The sequence below is a fragment of the Rattus norvegicus genome, chromosome 18 (genome assembly GCF_036323735.1).
Source record: "Rattus norvegicus strain BN/NHsdMcwi chromosome 18, GRCr8, whole genome shotgun sequence".
NCBI lineage: Eukaryota > Metazoa > Chordata > Mammalia > Rodentia > Muridae > Rattus > Rattus norvegicus.
In genome coordinates, this window is record NC_086036.1 from 51792748 (window position 1) to 51811898 (window position 19151).

General features: G+C 40.3%; 1 long non-coding RNA gene and 1 pseudogene across 1 annotated transcript; one reads left to right on the top strand and one right to left on the bottom strand.

Annotated features, from left to right (window-relative positions):
* Positions 1-245: 245 nt before the first annotated feature.
* On the bottom strand, positions 246-14211 carry LOC120098226 (uncharacterized). The gene is made up of 3 exons (XR_005496340.2): positions 13430-14211; positions 7435-7655; positions 246-3585 (listed from the first exon to the last, which is right to left on the bottom strand). It is a non-coding gene; the product is annotated as an uncharacterized LOC120098226 (long non-coding RNA).
* On the top strand, positions 16935-18920 carry Metap2-ps1 (methionyl aminopeptidase 2, pseudogene 1; annotated as a pseudogene).

Sequence of the window (19151 nt, forward strand, 5' to 3'; positions counted from 1 at the left end):
TGGATTTCGGAAGAACTCACACAGGCCCACCATTCTTTCATTAGACCTTTTCAGTTAATGACTGCTGAGAAAACGGAAGCCATTTTTCTTGTCTAGACTTTATGTTTGACACAAAGAGATAGAGATACAGTTCTTATTCTTGAGCGTGGCAAAGACAATTCTCTTTTGACCAGAATGTCACATACTTATTGAATCTGTGCAAACTTCTTACCCCCACCCCAAATAAGTACCGTTATTAACAATTTTGCTTTCTTCTATGTGTTTCATTCATATATATATATATATATGAAAATTTTAAAAACAAAATCATTTTATATAGAAATCATAAGACTTTTATTAAAGTTTTAAAAACTAGGAATCACTTGTTTTGAGGGAAATATTTAGCACTAAATGCTTACAAATGGCATTTAAAGTGAAATCGAGCTTGTTGACATTCATGTTATTACAGACCCATCACCTATCTACATTTCTGTCATGCAGTATAAACCTATGACTGGTGATAAGCAAAATGGTCTTTAGGAAATGGAAGCTTGAAGCATTTATATTTCATCAATTTACAGTTGGAAAATTAATATTTTTCTGAAACAAAAAAATGATAACAAATAGGAGTAACTGGGAACAGAGTGGACATTCCTACTGTCATTTTTTTTGTACATGTTTTCTGCATGCATCTAGTACCAAATATATCAGAACCAAATGTAACACGGTAAGAGATATGCAGACATGTAAATTCACATGTAAGCTGCAGATGGATACACAGTAGTGTACTAATAATTTTTATTAGATATTTTATTTATGTACATTTCAAATGTTATCTCCTTTCTCAGTTTCCCCTTTGCAAACCCCCTATCCCATCCCACCTCTATTTTTGATCCCAGAAAGTAGAGCAATTGGAAAAGGGGTCCTAGAAGAAGTTTTATTTTTTTTGTATATTCACTTCTCCTCTAACAAACATGTATTTGTGTTTCGTGTGCATAATTAAATGAATATATGTTTAAAAACTGAGCAATGTGTTAAAGAAACTATTTGTTATATTCATATGGACCTTGTCTTGCAATGTTATAATGACTGTGATGGTTTGAGTGTAGTTTCTTCTCCAAGGCTTTCTGTGATTTAGCTTGATCCCCAGTGCACTTTGAAAGAAGGGGTCTGGTGGAAAGTTGTTAGGTCATTTAGAGTGCTTCCCTTCAATGGTAATTGTCATGGGGCCTCCAATTCTCATGACAAGTGTTATAAGAAACCTGCCATGGTTATTTTAAATTGTCACCTTGAAAATCTAGAAATTAACTGGGAAAGGAATCTTGTTGAAAGTCATCTCCGTTGGGTTGACCTGTTGGCATGTCTGTGGAAGCTGATTTTTAATACTTTAATATATTCACTGTGGGCAGCACTATTTCACTGGCAGAGGCTACTGGACTCTCTAAGAGCAGAGAACAGAAGCTGAGCACTGGTGTGAGTGTATTCTCTCTCTCTCTCTCTCTCTCTCTCTCTCTCTCTCTCTCTCTCTGTATGTGTGTGTGTGTGTGTGTATCTCTCTCTGTGTGTGTTTGTGTGTGTGTGTATCTGTGTGTGTGTGTTTGTGTGTTTGTGTGTGTGTGTGTGTGTATCTCGCTCTTGTGCTCTCTCACTCTCCCACTCTGCTCTTAATTATGGAAAAGACTTATTGATTCAAGTTTCTGCCATCTTGACTTCACTACAACAATGGACTGAAATTTAAATTATAAGCCGAATAAACCCTGTCTCTTTGAAACTGCCCTTGTCAGAGTATTTTATCACAGCACCAGGGAAAGAAGCTAATGAGTCTAGATTCTAAGTCATTCTCTGGCCTTGACCTCTTCCTACACAAAAGGCTGCTATTATAATCCCATGCCTCCCTTCTTTTTCTTATTGCTAGTTCTTTGAGAATTTGTGTCTTAATCTTATTTATCCTTTTTCCTAACTTTCCCTAGATCCAGCTGCCTTACCTCGTCACCCAACTTTGCACTTTTTGTTTTGTTTTCTGATCAACTTTAATTTGTGCTTCTCAACTATTGTTAGACATGTGGCCTTACAATGAGACACAATTGTCTAACCTGAGGCCAGGCTCTTATAGAAAATAGACACTTCCTCTCTAAGCAAATAACAATTGTCAATAAGTGCACAGCTAGAGAAGGGATTGTGTGACCAGCTCACATCTTGCTTGGCTTTCGTCTGGCATGAGCTTGCACAGATGTGCATGCTACCACAGTGAATTCATATGAGCAGCTGCCCTGCTGTGTACAGGAGTGCTGGTCCCTTGTAGTCAACTACCATCTTGTCTCTATTCTCTTTTCACTCACTCTTCTACGATGGTCCCCAAGCCTTTGGAGGAAAGAATGGAATGTATTGCTCGATTTAGGGTTGATCTTTCTCCATTCTCTTATTCTTTGCATGTTCATCAGTTGTGAGTCTCTGTGCTAAACTAATCACCAAATGTTGTAAGTAGAAGCTTTTCTGATCAGGGTTGAGAGATTCATTATCTATAGGTAAAATTATAAGTCACTAGGAGTTAGTTTAATACTATGTCCATTTAATAAAATAATAGTTTTACCTTCTCCCCTAGGGCCTAGGACCTGTCAAAGCACAGATTTCATGACCCAATTGTGGTGTTGAGCATGGGCTTAAAATTGTGGAGTGAGACTGAAGTCCGATCAGAAAGTGGTTGGTACTTCCATAACATCCATGATGCTACTGCATGAGTAAGCATGTCTTGTCAGGCCAGTAATTATTGTGGCTTCATGGCTGGGTGATAGTGATGGTTGCTTTTCTTCTCTGATGGCCTGAATGTGCCTGTTAGCACTGTAAATCTACACATTGAGATGAAGCTTCTTTCCAGAATATTTCTCCACATTCTATGATTCAAGTATGTGGTGCTTCAGGGAATAGATTCTTAAGGGATATGCCATGCAATCTCTAGAATCCTAAGCTAAATGAACTGGTTTTTCTTTGTAAATTTAGCCCATCAGAGGCACTTTGTTGTACTAATGCCAAGAGATTAAAATTAATTCTCTAAACTATGCACAGCAGATTAAAGGCAATTGAAAGCTGATACTCCTCTAATGAAAAAGCTGACTCTTCCCCTTCTTACTAAACAGGCTGACCCATGAGTGCATCCTCTATTTCTGAGACCAGTCTTTAAAGGGATAGTCTAAAGTAGAAATATTTGGTTTCAGTGGAGACTCAGTTGTGTCATGTGATTTTTTTTTTCTGGAAACTGCCTTATTAGAGGATGTTTTGTTAACAGACATGTGGCGTTTTTCTGGAAGCTTCGTGGAAAACGAGTATGTGTCATTTTGCTAGAGTAGACACTTGAGAGAACACATGATGTTTGGAAAGGGTAGAACAGACAATGAACAATGCTATGTGGAATTGGTTCGCCTTACCACGCTTTGCTGGTCTTCATTGGGCTTGGATGATGACACTGTAGCATTGGTTTGTCTTGCCTTCTTCACTGGTCATTGTTTCCTGGTTGTGACTTCATAAACAGAAAGACTCTTCTGAATAGAGTTGCCATTGCTGATTCAAGAATGGTGTTCGCAAGTGGCCTGAGATGTCACTGCTGATATCCTGATGATAAAAATTGGATTTACCCTAAATGTACTTTTCCTAAACAGGTCCACATTCTCCTTTGCCTTGTTAACCTTTTCTTTTCACTAATTCTGGTGAGTGGTGGGCTAGAAGGGAGGGTAAAGCATTTAAGTTCCCTTATTAAAGTAGGTTTGGAAAACTCTAAGCCAACAATGGTCAGCCTCCTCCTTTGTCTGATGGAGCCCTGTGTTGCTACGCAAGGGAAACAACTCTCTATATATGCTGCCACACTGTCAGAAATTCACGTCACTAAAATCCTGAGATTGTGAGGTACCACATAGTAAAACAAACAAAAAAAAGAAACAAAGAAAGAGAGAAAACAAGTCTCACAAAAGAATTAGCTTGGAGAGAGAAGAAAATGACATAGATTCCCTTGGGAATGACAATAGACCACCATTTAAAAAAACCCAAACCTGATACTTTAGACCCACAAAATTGTGAGTTGAAGAAAAATGGTTTTCAAGTCTGTGAGGTTAAAGTTAATTGGATATATAGTTATAGATAAACAAAATAATTTGTTTATTATAGCAAACATACTTCTCTAGTTTTCTTATTTACATTTTGAAGTTTCCCATAGTAATCATACAATAGTTGGGTATGGAAGTATATTGTAAACTAGGAAGACTATTTTGGTTTAAGTGAAAAGCTTAAGGGAAAGATGGAACGGTGTCCAGCAGAAATGCACTCTACAAAAACGACCAGTGAACTTGTAGGTATATCCCTATGCCTGTTGATGGGCCTCTTGGCTAGAGAAACAAGAAGAAATCAAGGACTAAGCTCGGTGTGAGTGGAAAGTTCTAGATGTGGAACTCGTCATCTGCAACTCTTTTCCCTGGGGACATGCTGAATGTCAGAGAATCTGAATCTCTACTTGAGGACAACCAAGCCGCTAAGGCTTTTAGCAGAGCAATGGGACAGGATTGTAAAGCTGCAAGCGTTGTAGGGCCTTGGCATAATCGCTTGCGGTCAAACGTTGAAGTCAAGTGGGTCTGGTGGGGCTTTAGAGTTAAACTAAAAATAGGTTGGAAATCAGATAATTTTCTGCACTATCCTGGTAAGAGAGGAAGAGAAGGAGGGAGGGAGAGCGGGGGGAAGAGAGAGAGAAAGAGAGAGAGAGAGAGAGAGAGAGAGAGAGAGAAGAGAAAAGTACCTTCATATTTGGAGTCTGTGAAATAATTAGACGTAAACATTTTTCAAGAAACTATTTAAGAAAACTGGAGTGCTGACTCAGGTTAGGAGCTCGTTCTACAGTTTCAGAGGACCCTAGTTCAGTTCCGAGACCTCACATCAGGCAGCTCATAACAACCTGCAACTCTAAGTTACAGGGAAGCCAATGCCTTCTTCTGACCTCTACAGGCAACTGTATATCTGTGAGTTACATACATATATGCATGCATACATACATACATACATACATACATACATACATAATTCATTATACATACATACACATACCACACACACCGCATACACTACATAGACACACATGCACATACATATACCCCACACACAAATACACATGCATGACACACACACACACACACACACACACACACACTCACACGAGTGCGTGTGTGTGCACTGACATAAAAATTAAAAGGAAATGATTAAAGATTCTTCCCTCTATATTTATGTACATATAATGCTAAACAAATAAACTTTTAAATGAATTGAAAATTTTAATAAGAAATCAGTCATTTGTCAACATTTTAAAGGATGTAGAGACACACATCCTCTCAGAGCTAATATTTGTTGTGAGAAAAAATAGTATATTCCTTGTATTAAATTTTAATAATATGATTCCACAAAAATTAGGGAGGTTAGTTGAAGTAGTTGAAAGTAAGTTAAATATTAATTATGTCATTTGAAATCATTTTCTGTTTCAATTAGTCAATTTGTAGAAATCTTTTTGTTTCAAATAGCCCATTTGTAGTTTTAAAAAATGTACAGGGAGATAGGTTCTCTGAGCAAAATCCTTATTATCCAAGAACATTTTAAGGCAGAAACTTTTCTCATGTTTAGTTCATGGTCAAGTCCACAACCAGTCTTAATTTATTCACCCCCTACACAGCACAGCTGCTTGATGAGCCTAGGACATCAGGAGCCAAATGCTTTGGATCGAAAAATGAATCGGGATATTAAGATGGGGGGATTTTTCTATCCCCTCCCTAAGCCTTTCTTGTAGACTCTGCTGGCTCAACAAAACAAGAGGATAGAAAGCTCTTCCTGTCTTGATGTCAGAAAATTTATGACTCTCGGTGGTTGTAATAATACATCAGGTTGAACTGCCAGGGAAGCAGGCCTAAGCTAGGGACGGAGCAAACAGTGTATTTCAGACTGCTGCAGGGACTTGAATTTAAACCTCACCTAACCAGGCCTATAAAGAGTCATCATGCGGGTCTGAACGGGCTGCTGTGCTTATGAAATGTAACATGCACCAGAAGAGTGACGAACGACACAAAGAGCAGCACCAGGCACACTGCAGGCAGACAGCGTAGCACACCCCTTGCGTAGCCCTAATGCATCAGGGAATCTGACTACTGAAGTATGAGCCGTGGCGGTGTTCTTGCCGGCATCGTCTAGAAAGTCGAGTGTAAGCCACTCACAGAGAGCAGAGTGGCCCTCCGCCTAGGATAAGTGTCTGCTCTACCATGTGTGGCTGTGTAAGTAGTGAAGTTAAACCTTCCGCTCAATTCCGGGTATGTCTCCCCCTCGGCAATATCAAGTCATTACTCCAAACACTTCCAGCCACAGAAAGCCTAAGCCTGTATGTTGATATGTTAAGAGAATGCCAGGCTGAGCAGAGTTCTCTTCCGATGTTACCAGAACACATGGTGCCCGCATTGCTTCATCTCTGGCAAATCCAGCATTTGTGTGGTTTCAGGGTCAGGGAGAATTACAGAAGGGAGAATTTGCAAGATAAGCTTTATTCTTTACAGTCACTGGCTACTTAACCGTATTGGTTATTACCAGACATTCGCGCATGCTCTTCATGTAGGATTCTCAGAGACGCAATAGGCGTGAATGTGTGTATATGCAGCTATAGAAACCCTGAAGTCAGGCGCTGGCAGAAGACTTGTGAAAACCAGTTTGTGAACAAAAAATTTCTTCAGAATGAGAACTCTGAACAACTAAGTAATCTCGTTTCTTAAATTTCGCTCCGCATCAGCTTTTACTTACATCAGAACTTATTATTCTCCACAGATCTCATTGTATGGTCATTACAACCATAGGTTTCAGCACTTAGGGCAAGCACTGTCTTACCCCTTCCAAAATTTCTCAGAATAGCAGGTTGATTTCTATGAGGCCATAATGAACGAGCATTCATTCCGTGCTAATACATAAAATTTAAAATAAGGATCAATTAAGTATCTTAAAGTTAATATAAGTAAGCTAATTAAAATAAATTCTCAAGGGCAAGAGAAAAGCAGAGCACAGAAGAAGAGTGTGAGACACTGGGTATTGTATAATGGCATTGAGGAAATCCCAGGGATAGCCTAGTGTCCAGGAACCTGCTCTTGGCTTTATAAATCCCTCCTGTGAGGAATTTTATCAGGCACTTCCTGGTGAAAGTGGAGACTAACAAGGCCAGTTTAAATGATGTTCAGTGCAAATGCGGTGCTTGCCAATTTGTCCTTAAAGTGACTTACCAGGAAAAGCCTATTTAACATCTCATATATATGCAATGGGTTGTCCGTGTGCTTAAAAGTATGTGATGTACATCCTTTTCCAGATGTCAGTCAAGTTAAGGGTCTATCCTATCCATACTTCTGGGGATTGGTTCTTCTCTTCACCCAAATTCATAAAAGAACTCCCTAACACCCTCACCTGTGGGAGGGGGTTGGGGGGACAACCTCAAGGTTCGAGCCACATCCTTCCTCCTGGACCTCTGGTCCTGTCCTGTGGCACGTGCACTCTGCTTTCTTCCTCGCCTTCAGTAATCTTTACTTTTGGTATGACTGCTGGTGTGTATGTGCGCGTGAGTCTTGTCCAGTTCATTGTTCAAGACACAAAGAACCTAAACATTGCATCCAAGGACACCTTGAGCCCTGGAAGTAAAAAAGAATAGTAAGTGTGGGTAACTTATAAGATCACATCAGTTCTCAGATTGTGGATAGTTTTTCTATGATCAAAAAACGCTCTTTTAGAGACCCAGTAACTTTGTCCTCATGATGTAAGGTTGTATATAATCAGTTTATGAATGTCCCTAGTGATTCTGCAAGCCTTGGATTGGCTTCGGGAATGGGTTTGCTGGATCGTCTTCTCTAGAATTCAACAGGAGAGCTCTTAGTCTCAAGATATCCATCCATCCATCTGTCCATCATCATCTATCTACCTACACATACATATATACATCAGCAGACTCATACACATGCATTTATATCCTTCAGTGTTTCGAAAATACCAAAGCACTCACCAAGCAACACCAATGAATCATGATCATATGTACAAAACAACATCTTCTTCCAACATCCCCAAAGACAGAAATAGTTAAGTATTAAGATTTATTTCAGGAATTTCAAGATATAATACAATACAGATGTTCAGATATAGACACCATTACCATTGGGTTCTACAGTGACATTATGTTTTATTTATACAATATAGCAACATTTGGACAAATTTTGATTTATAAATATGGAAATGATGGTAAATACCCCAACAAGAGTTCTGGTCATAAATTTCCAAAAACTAAGTTTGCAACAATTCTAGATTTTTTTCCATTTTGGTTTATTTGTTTGTGTATTTTGTTGTTTTGTTTTGGCTTTTTTATTTTTAGGACTCAAAAGCAAAGGGGTTTTGACTATAAATGTTTCAGTATCAGTCTTAGACTGGGATGATTGACAACTGGTTGCTGAGTCATTTTCTCTAGCAAAATTTCCTGGTTTATAACACATGTGTCAAATGTTTCCATTCAGGGAGGAAAAGTATGAAGAGACGATGTGTAAGTGAGCAATCTATCTCTTGGGACACCGTGACCCCTCTATGTATCTTCTTGTCACCTCTCGAAACTGCTATTCAGAGACACTGCAGACAGAATTAATTCTGTAAGGCTGTCCTTTTGCAAGTGAAATTTATAATGGCAATGGAAATCTACTCCAGCAGATACTGAGAAGATGCTAACGGATTTCACTGCCCTGTAGCTTCCCTTCTAACTAGAAAAGATCCTTTCTAAGGAAGACAAAATGGCGGCTCTAATACTTTGCCCGGACAGGGATTAACATAGGTGGCCTTCCCCTAAAACACTTCACAGTATAGCAAGGTAGGTCTGGCAGCAGTAAGCATGCTCAGTCTTCCCTTTTCTGCAGCCACTTCCCTTTCTCCCATAAGCCCAAGTCCCTATCCCTTTCTTCAGCTCGGTGTAGTCTGTATCCTCTGTAACTCCTCGGGGTCTTCATGTTTGTAGCATGCCTTCTCTTTGTGCATTGTTATGTTTGGTCCCCATTAATCAAGGTGTCTACAGGTTATTTTAGGAACTAAAATTCCCTTCTGAAGGGAAAGGGGGTATTTTAAAGCTTTTCTACATCCTAGTCACGGTCCTAGACCCATGCACATGCCGAAGCCCAAGACGAAGGTTGGGAACCCAGCTTCTTCCTGCTGCTCCTCTCGAATCAGTCAGGGAGAGCGGTACTGAGCAGAGTTCGGATTCCTCCACCCCTAGGGTGTGGCGAGGAAAGGAAACTAGAGGTGGTAATGACTTTGTTCCCCTCTCCCTCTACCCTAACTGCCTTCGAGATCCTGCCTCTTCCCATCTAGCTATAATTTGCTCTTCCCTTCTGTCTACAAACGTCTTCATTTAAGTGTTTGTCCCCAAGCACAGAAACTTGTGAAGAGAATCACAAGAACTGTGGGGATTGAACATGCTCACTGCCATTCAGGTTTCTATTCGAGACAGTTATTCCAGTTCATCTAATTAACGCTGGGATCATCTTATGGTTTTCAAGTTTCCTGCACCTCTCCTGCCCTGAATCCCCAATTTCCTTCTTGACGTTCCTGCTTGTACAATGCACTCTCATTTCAAACCAAAACTGAAAACTCGCAAAACCTGGCTTCCCTCCAGTCTTCTCTCTCTACACCCAAGGAGACTTAAAACCCTGGAGGCATCTAAGACTCTGGTACTTCATTTGCCGCCATACAAGGAACCATGACTAAGGCCTACCAGCTCTTTACACAGAATAACACACCTCCTTTCTCTTCCAGCCAGTTCTAAACTCAGAGCCCTCTCAGCTCATCCTTGAACTACTGTGGTGCTCCTGGAAGACGGAAGATTTGATCGCTCCTCAGCCTGTGCACACCAAGGCATACATAGCTGAGGACGAAATTTGCTGAGGCATTTTCTGCAGCTACCCTTGGTGCACTTGTAAAGTACAGTACTACCAAGAGCTGGGAAGGCACCTTTTCGTCTGCTTGCAATCACTCTCACAAATCCAGTTGTTTTTCCACTTTGGTCTTTCAATCCCACCCTATGACTTTTCTACAATACTACTTTATTCCCTGCTCCCAGATCATGACACTGACCTGTCAGCACCCCCCACACCTCTTGCAGATTCTTTAGACTGAAATGTGACTTCATTCATTCAAGTTCTAGCTCATGGGCCCTTTGTCTTGGCAGGTAGGACCTAGGGCCATAATAATTACAGAATAGACTTCTGAGCATCCTCAAATACCTAATTTTCTGTTTTCCTTTCATAAGAACAATTAAATTGAATATGCATGAGATCAGTTATTTCTAAAGAGTTGGCTTTATGCTCTGAGTTCCTATATAGCAAATCATAGCCATATTTAGTATACAAACAGAAGCTAAACTTAGGTGTATACACTGTGATAAATATCCAAGTTTCATTCATAGGAATCCAACTGACCAGTGTTGGTATTCTGTCTAAGCTCCACCCCCACAACTACCTGGCAACAGACAGGCATGCTCCGCCCCACAGTTGCCTGGCAACAGCGAAGTATGCCTGACTATAAAAGGGGCTGCTTGCCCCTCCTCTTTCTCTTGCTCTTTGCTCTTCCTTTCTTGCCCTCTTCCCTGTCCCTTCTCTTCCTATACCCCTCCCCTCCCCTCCACGTGCTCATGGCCAGGCTTTCCTCTCTTCTTCTACTCTTCTTCTCTCATTAAACCTTTCCACGTGAAACTAGTTGGTTTGGTGTGTTCTATCTGGACACAAGCCAAGATTTAAACCCCAACAACCAGCTCGTGCACAACTCAAGCACACAGTACCTGTAGCCCATTGTGTGGTTTCTCTTTGATCCACATGCAGTATACACATAGAGGCTTTCTTGCTACTGCTCCTGGGTAGCGCTCTCTAAACCACTTCTGATCCTGAGTGTTTCCTAGTCATCTATCAGTCTTTGTACAAATAAAACTCTTTTAGATTTAATTGGTTCCAAGCTCCTAACACAACAGAACTCCTGTGTTTCTGTGGGGCATAAGAAGACCCCAAAAGAAACACTGCATCTCCCAATGTCATTAGCAGGTAGGTAGGACCAGGGCATATAAATGAGAATAGGCCATTCTCTAGGCTACATATGTTAGGAAAGGTGAATATTATTTAGGGAAACATGGATGAGAATAAAACCATTGAAGCATCATTCTAATTCTCTGCTCTAATGGGAGAACAAAGCAAGGATGAGCACAGAGTTTGAGAATGATATAGCCATAAGAGCTTGCATAAGAGAAATAAATCCTGTTGTGTAACATAGGTGTCCTGCATTAACGCCTATACTAAATAGCATAGAAATTTATATTTCCATCACAGGAGCCAAACCTATAGCCTAAAAGACTTACATCCCTGTATTTTGCAATTTCTTAAAAGCATCCTAGAATTATCTATATCTCCTTCATCTAGCATGAAGGAAGACTGCACATGTACTCTGGACTTGGCACAAGCATCATGAGGCAGAGCAGCTGTGACAGCCTGTGGAAGAGCTTGGCCAGCAGCCATAGCAATGAAATAGGTAGGATAATACAAATGATAATTTTCTGTATTGTAAATATATTTTCAAGTGTACACACACGTATGTATGTATGTATGTATGTATGTATGTATGTATGTATGTATGTATTTTGCCTGTATATATGTCCGTATACCCTATGCATGCCTGGTGCCCTTGGAGGGCAGAAATGACATCTGATCCCCTGGGACTGAAGTTACAGACAGCTGTGAGCCACCATGTGGATGCTGGGAATCAAATCCAGGCCCTCAGCACGAAGCACCTTTAAGCACTAAGCTATCTCCCAGCCTAGTAATGAAAATCTTCATGTCAGTTTGGAAATCAAGCCCTGCCCTGATTCAACTACTCCCTACTAAGTAAAACAGTGGCTTTTAGAATCATGCTTTGCCCTGGGAGATTCCATCACAAGGGCAGCTTTGGATTGCATTTTGAAGACAGAGGATGAGTCTGCACTGAGTGGACATGCAAAAGGCACTGTCTGGTACCACTGGCATGAGGCAGGCTGATAAGCAACTTATTCCTCCAAGTGGAAATGGACTGTGGGAACACAGCAGTGTAATACAGTCCAATCAGGAAAAGCAGGCCTGAGAGCTTAGAAACACACCAGACGAAGGAAATGGTTCCTCACCTAGACCCACCACATAAAGAGGTGGATGCCCAACACTGCAATGAAGATGTCGTCACTGATCTGTCCATCCAATGGGTGTGTCAAGGGACCAACAGGCAGTGATTTCCCAGCTTGTTTCCCAGAACATTCAGTTCAGCTTGCTATCAGTATTGTCACAGCCTACTCTAATTGCCATTGCCTGTGTTCACACATCTAGACCTGTCACCCATCCAGTAACTTATTCATTCATCTGGACTCCCATTCATTCATTCATTCATTCGGACTCCCATTCATTCATTCATTCATCCTTGGACTCCCATTCATCATTCATTTGGACTCCCATTCATTTATTCATCCACTCACCCATCATTCATTCATCTGGACTCCCAATCATTCATTCATTCCTTTGGACACCCATTCATCCATTCATTTGGACTCCCATTCATTTATTCATCCATTCACCCATTATTCATTCATCTGGACTCCCATTCATCCATTCATTTGGACTCCCATTCATTTATTCATCCACTCACCCATCATTCATTCATCTGGACTCCCATTCATTCATTCATTCCTTTGGACTCCCATTCATTCATTCAGACTCCCATTCATTTATTCACTCACTCACTCATCATTCATTCATCTGGACTCCCATTCATTTATTCATTCATTCATCCATCCATTCATTCATCTGGACTCAGGACTACCCATTCTCATTTGTCCCTGCAGTCGGACTCAGCTCTTCAGTTCAACTCTCAGCCAATCACAGCCTTCCTAGCAGATGTCCTGACTGGTTTTATTTGCATAACAATGGACTCTATTTACATCTTTATCACTCTCCCTGCTTCACAGTTCACCAAAAATGTTTGCAGCCATGCTTTAATCATCACAGACAGAAAGACAGTTGATAGATTGGCAATAGATAGATTGGTGATAGATTGATAGATGATAGATTAGATAGAAAGATGATAGACAGACAGATAGATGGATAGATGCTAAGTTGATACAGACATATTTATTGTGTGAAGTGTAAAAAGTTTACATTAGTAATTAACATTATAATAAAAGAAACCATGCTCATATTGGTCAGGGTTATCAAGGAAACAGAACCACCTGGCAAATGACTGTCAATGAAACCAGCATATTATGTGAAGTTTCCGTTGTGAAAAGACACACACATGTTCATGTATGTTTCTACCATATCACATTCATGACTATTCCCTTGTGGAATTATGGAAGGAAAAGTCCTAAGAGCCTCACATGAGTTTCCAGTCGCCACTCCAGTATCCTGGATTTAGATTATGCGAGAGAAGGAAGGTTGACTGTGGATTGAGACTTTTCAGTGGTATAACTGGCCTTGAGTCTCGTATGCTCCTGTAAGTAACCAAAATAAACTCATTTCCATGCTGGACTTGATGGAATCTTTCTTTTGTCTCTTTTATGTACAACTATCTCTAATCCATACCCTCCTATACATATGCATCTTTATCACTATTTGAATGATGAATAAAAACAATGAATTCTTTCACGTAGCATGTTTCCAAATTTAGAAATCCCTTAAAGTTCAAAAATATTTTTAAAAAGTTTTTCTTGAAAAAAACTGAAACTGTCTCACTCTTCTTTGACATAAGACACGATAGAAATACATATAACTTCATTTGGGCTTATGAGTATACACAAATTATAAATGTTTGTTTTATATCTTTTAACAACTAAAATATAAATACAGGAAACCTTGTGTAAGATTTTTGTAATTCTTATCATCCTCTAGTTTATTAGAATTACAATAATTATATTGATGATAAACAGGTTTGAGATAGATAAGAGATAGAAGGTAGGTAGATATCGATGATTCATGGATGGATGGATGGATGGATGGATGGATGAATGGACGGATGGATGGATAACAGATCTGCTTTAGCATTGGCACCATGCCATTTTGATTCTTATAGCATAACGTATGAGCATAAACATTAAAATTCTCAATAAAATTCTAGAAGGCTAAACCCAATATATGAAAATCACCATGTCCCGTGACCAAATAAGACTTTTTCTCTGCAATGTGAAGATGTTTCCATAGAGACACACTTATAAACGGGACAACCAGTATTAACAGAATAAAGAATAGAAATCATATTATCTCAGTAAATAAAAAACAAATGTTTGGCAAATTCAACATTCCACCAGTACATTATATACAAGAAATACCTTAATGTAATAATGTTAATACCAGCTAACTTCGTAGTAAACAACAACAATGGAATCTTTTCCTCTAAGATTAAGAACTAAGGGGCTGGGGATTTAGCTCAGTGGTAGAGCGCTTACCTAGGAAGCGCAAGGCCCTGGGTTCGGTCCCCAGCTCCGAAAAAAAAAAGAACCAAAAAAAAAAAAAAAGAACTAAACTAGCCTCTCTTCCAACATCTATTCAACTTATTATTAGATGTCCTCGTAAGAACAATTAGACAAGAAAAAGAAATAAAAGTCATAAAAATTGGAGCGATATAAGTAAACTTATCTTTGATTGTATTACTCTTTTATAATTCAATACAGTTGGAATATATGAAATTAAGATAAAGAATCATACATATTTCAACATACCAGCAATGGACTGTGGGGGGGATTTCAAAACCTCATTAATAATAGCATAAAGATATAAAGTAAAATAAAATGGAGTAAATTTATTAAAGGAGATAGCAGATGTGCATAATTAAAGCTATGAAACATTGATGAGAGAAAAATTGAAGTCACAAATGGAAAGCTGCCCTGAATTCATTGATTAGAAGCATGGTTATTGTTATCACCGTGCTATTTGAAGTAATCTACAGAACTAAGACAGCCTCTACCACACTTTGAACGGCAAATTTTCAGTGATATTAAACTCAGGCCTATCATTTGTACACAACCACAGAAATTCAAAGAGCCAAAACAATGTTAAACAAAGGGACACTAGAGGGATTGGAGGAAGGGAAGAGAAGGGGAAACGTTACATAGTTATATTTTAATTAAAATGTCAACAATTTTAAGAAAAAAAGATTAAGTGGAGGGTATCATGCTACTTAATTTCAAAACACACTACGGCACCCTTTACATACATATATAGGTCCTGCCAGTTAGTGCATTATGTGGAGAACCCATGCTCTATGGGACTATTCTGTTGGGCAGTAGGAGTAATACTTTCTTTTGTGCTGCTAGGCTGTCATTTCCTGAATGCCAACTCTATATTGCTTCCCACCAGTCTTTACTTACAATTTACTGTTTCTGGTATCCTTCTGATACCAGAATATCAGAAACTTGAATATCAGATATTTGTACTTCACAGTTATTGGGCATAAGAATTTGAGACCCTAAAATTACTGAATTCCAGTTTCTACTCCACACCTTGGACACTGAGATCTCTAACCCTGAAGAGTCAACAACTATGAAGGCCCAGCAAAATTTGTGTTTAATTAAATGTAAGAAAAAGGAGAGTTGCTTATATTTAAGCCATTTTGGTTGTGCTTCTACACATTCTTTATATGAGAAACACAGTATTGGCCAATGGTAACAATGAATGAATTGACAACCTAGAGAACAAGATAGACGTCACAAACAAGAATACCCTTGGGAGGGGATAGGGAGGCAAAGTGTAGAACAGAGGCTGAAGGAACACCCATTCAGAGCCTGCCCCACATGTGGCCCATACATATACAGCAACCAAACTAGATAAGATGGATGAAGCAAAGAAGTGCAGGCTGACAGGAGCCGAATGTAGATCTCTCCTGAGAGACACAGCCAGAATACAGCAAATACATAGGTGAATGCCAGCAGCAAACCACTGAACTGAGAACGGAACCCCCGTTGAAGGATTCATAGAAAGGACTGAAAGAGCTTGAAGGGGCTTGAGACCCCATATGAACAACAATGCCAACCAACCAGAGCTTCCAGGGACTAAGCCACTACCTAAAGACTATACATGGACTGACCCTGGGCTCTGACCTCATAGGTAGCAATGAATATCCTAGTAAGAGCACCAGTGGAAGGGGAAGCCCTGGGTCCTGCCAAGACTGAACACCCAGTGAACGTGATTGTTGGGGGGAGGGCGGTAATGGGGGGAGGATGGGGAGGGGAACACCTATATAAAAGGAGAGGGGAAGGGGTTAGGGGAATGTTGACCTGGAGGCCAGGAAAGGGAATAACAATTGAGTTGTAAATAAGAAATACCCAATTTAATAAAGATGGAGAAAAAAAAGATAGACGTCACAAGCATAGGATTGGCCTCTCCTCTTAGCATCTCCTGTTAGGTGATGCAAGTCAAGCTTAATAAAGCAAGCTGGGGGATTAAATCCAATCATGACTCTGTGAATATAAAGGGTGAAAATTTGTAACAGATTATTGCATAACTCTAGTTTGCTATGCAAGAAAATCAGAATTCTACTGGGGCAAATGACCCAAGCCCTAGAATGTCACTTACAGCTAGTAGTCATGATGGGGAAGCAACTTAAAGAAACGGCCATACATGACATCAGTCTTCTGGCAGTCCTCTGCCTCCCAGTGATAACTGTTGGCAAAGCCTTCACCTCGTGGCTTCACAGGACATTATACTCTTTTGGTTCTCTTATAATATCACATTAATGGGATTTATGGAACTGAAGATAGCAGATATTCTAGTTATCTTGGGGTGACAACTGCATGCCACCAAGAGATAATTTCAAAGTAATGACAATACTTAACATCTTCCTTTTATACTCTTGCCAATTTATTCAAGTCTTAAGAATATAGGAACACCCGACCATCGAGCGCGGCTTCCGGCGTCGCTGGTGGAGGTGGGTGAAGAAGGAGCGGGCCCTCGCTGCTCGTTCTCGCTCCCTCTTTCTCTCTCTCTCTTCTTCTCTCTCTCTTTCCCTCTCAGGCAACATGGCGGGCGTGGAAGAGGCATCGTCTTTCGGGGGCCACCTGAATGGCGACCTGGATCCAGACGACAGGGAAGAGGGAACCTCCAGCACGGCCGAGGAAGCCGCCAAGAAGAAAAGACGGAAGAAGAAGAAGGGCAAAGGGGCTGTGTCAGCAGGGCAACAAGAACTTGATAAAGAATCGGGAACCTCAGTGGACGAAGTAGCAAAACAGTTGGAGAGACAAGCACTGGAGGAGAAAGAGAAAGATGATGACGATGAAGATGGAGATGGTGATGGTGATGGTGCAGCTGGGAAGAAGAAGAAAAAGAAGAAGAGAGGACCAAGAGTTCAAACAGACCCTCCCTCAGTTCCAATATGTGACCTGTATCCTAATGGTGTATTTCCCAAAGGACAAGAGTGTGAATACCCACCCACCCAAGATGGGCAGACAGCTGCTTGGAGAACCACAAGTGAAGAGAAAAAGGCGCTAGACCAGGCTAGTGAGGAGATTTGGAACGACTTCCGAGAAGCTGCCGAAGCACACCGGCAAGTTAGGAAATACGTCATGAGCTGGATCAAGCCTGGGATGACAATGATAGAAATATGTGAGAAGTTGGAAGACTGTTCCCGAAAGCCCATAAAGGAGAATGGGTTAAATGCAGGCCTGGCCTTTCCTACTGGGTGTTCTCTCAACAACTGTGCTGCACATTACACTCCCAATGCTGGTGACACGACAGTCTTACAGTACGACGACATCTGTAAGATCGACTTTGGAACGCATATAAGTGGTAGAATAATTGATTGTGCTTTTACTGTTACTTTTAATCCCAAATATGACATATTATTAAAAGCTGTAAAAGATGCCACCAATACTGGAATAAAGTGTGCGGGGATTGACATCCGTCTCTGTGATGTCGGCGAGGCCATTCAAGAAGTTATGGAGTCCTATGAAGTGGAAATAGATGGGAAGACCTACCAAGTGAAACCCATACGTAACTTAAATGGACATTCAATTGGGCCATATAGAATTCATGCTGGAAAAACAGTGCCCATTGTGAAAGGAGGGGAAGCTACAAGAATGGAGGAAGGAGAGGTGTATGCCATTGAGACCTTTGGTAGCACAGGGAAGGGCGTGGTTCATGACGATATGGAATGTTCACACTACATGAAAAATTTTGATGTGGAACACGTGCCAATAAGGCTTCCAAGAACAAAACACTTGTTGAATGTCATCAATGAAAACTTTGATACCCTTGCCTTCTGCCGAAGGTGGCTGGATCGCTTGGGAGAAAGTAAATACTTAATGGCTCTGAAGAACCTGTGTGACTTGGGCATTGTAGATCCATATCCACCACTCTGTGACATTAAAGGATCATACACAGCACAGTTTGAACATACCATACTGCTGCGCCCAACCTGTAAAGAAGTTGTCAGCAGAGGAGATGACTATTAAAACTTAGTCCAAAGCCAACTCAACGTCTTTATTTTCTAAGCTTTGTTGGAACACATTATACCACAAGTAATTTGCAACATGTCTGTTTTAACAGTGGACCTGTGTAATGCCGTTATCCATGTTTAAAGGAGTTTGATCAAAGCCAAACTGTCTACATGTAATTAACCAAGGAAAAGGCTTTCAAGACTTTACTGTTAACTGTTTCTCCCGTCTAGGAAATGCTGTACTGCTCACTAGTTAGGAATTACTTAAACATTTTGTTTTGAAGACCTAAGAGATGCTTTTTGGATATTTATATTGCCATATTCTTACTTGGATGCTTTGAATGACTACATACATCCAGTTCTGCACCTATGCCCTCTGGTATTGCTTTTTAATCTTCCCGGAATCCATTTTCTAAAAAATAAAGACATTTTCAGATCTGAGAAAAAAAAAGAATATAGGAACAATACATTTCACTCGAAATTTTGGTTGTCTATTTTTATAAAGTTCAGACATACATGGGGCTACTGATGGTTAGAAATCACATGTGAAGACTGGAGAGATGGCTGAGTGGGTAAGAACGCTTGCCATGAAATCATGAGGATCTGAGTTTGTATCCTGGCACCCACAAAAAAAATCAGAAATGGCAGGAAGGGACATGCACAGGCCTGTATGT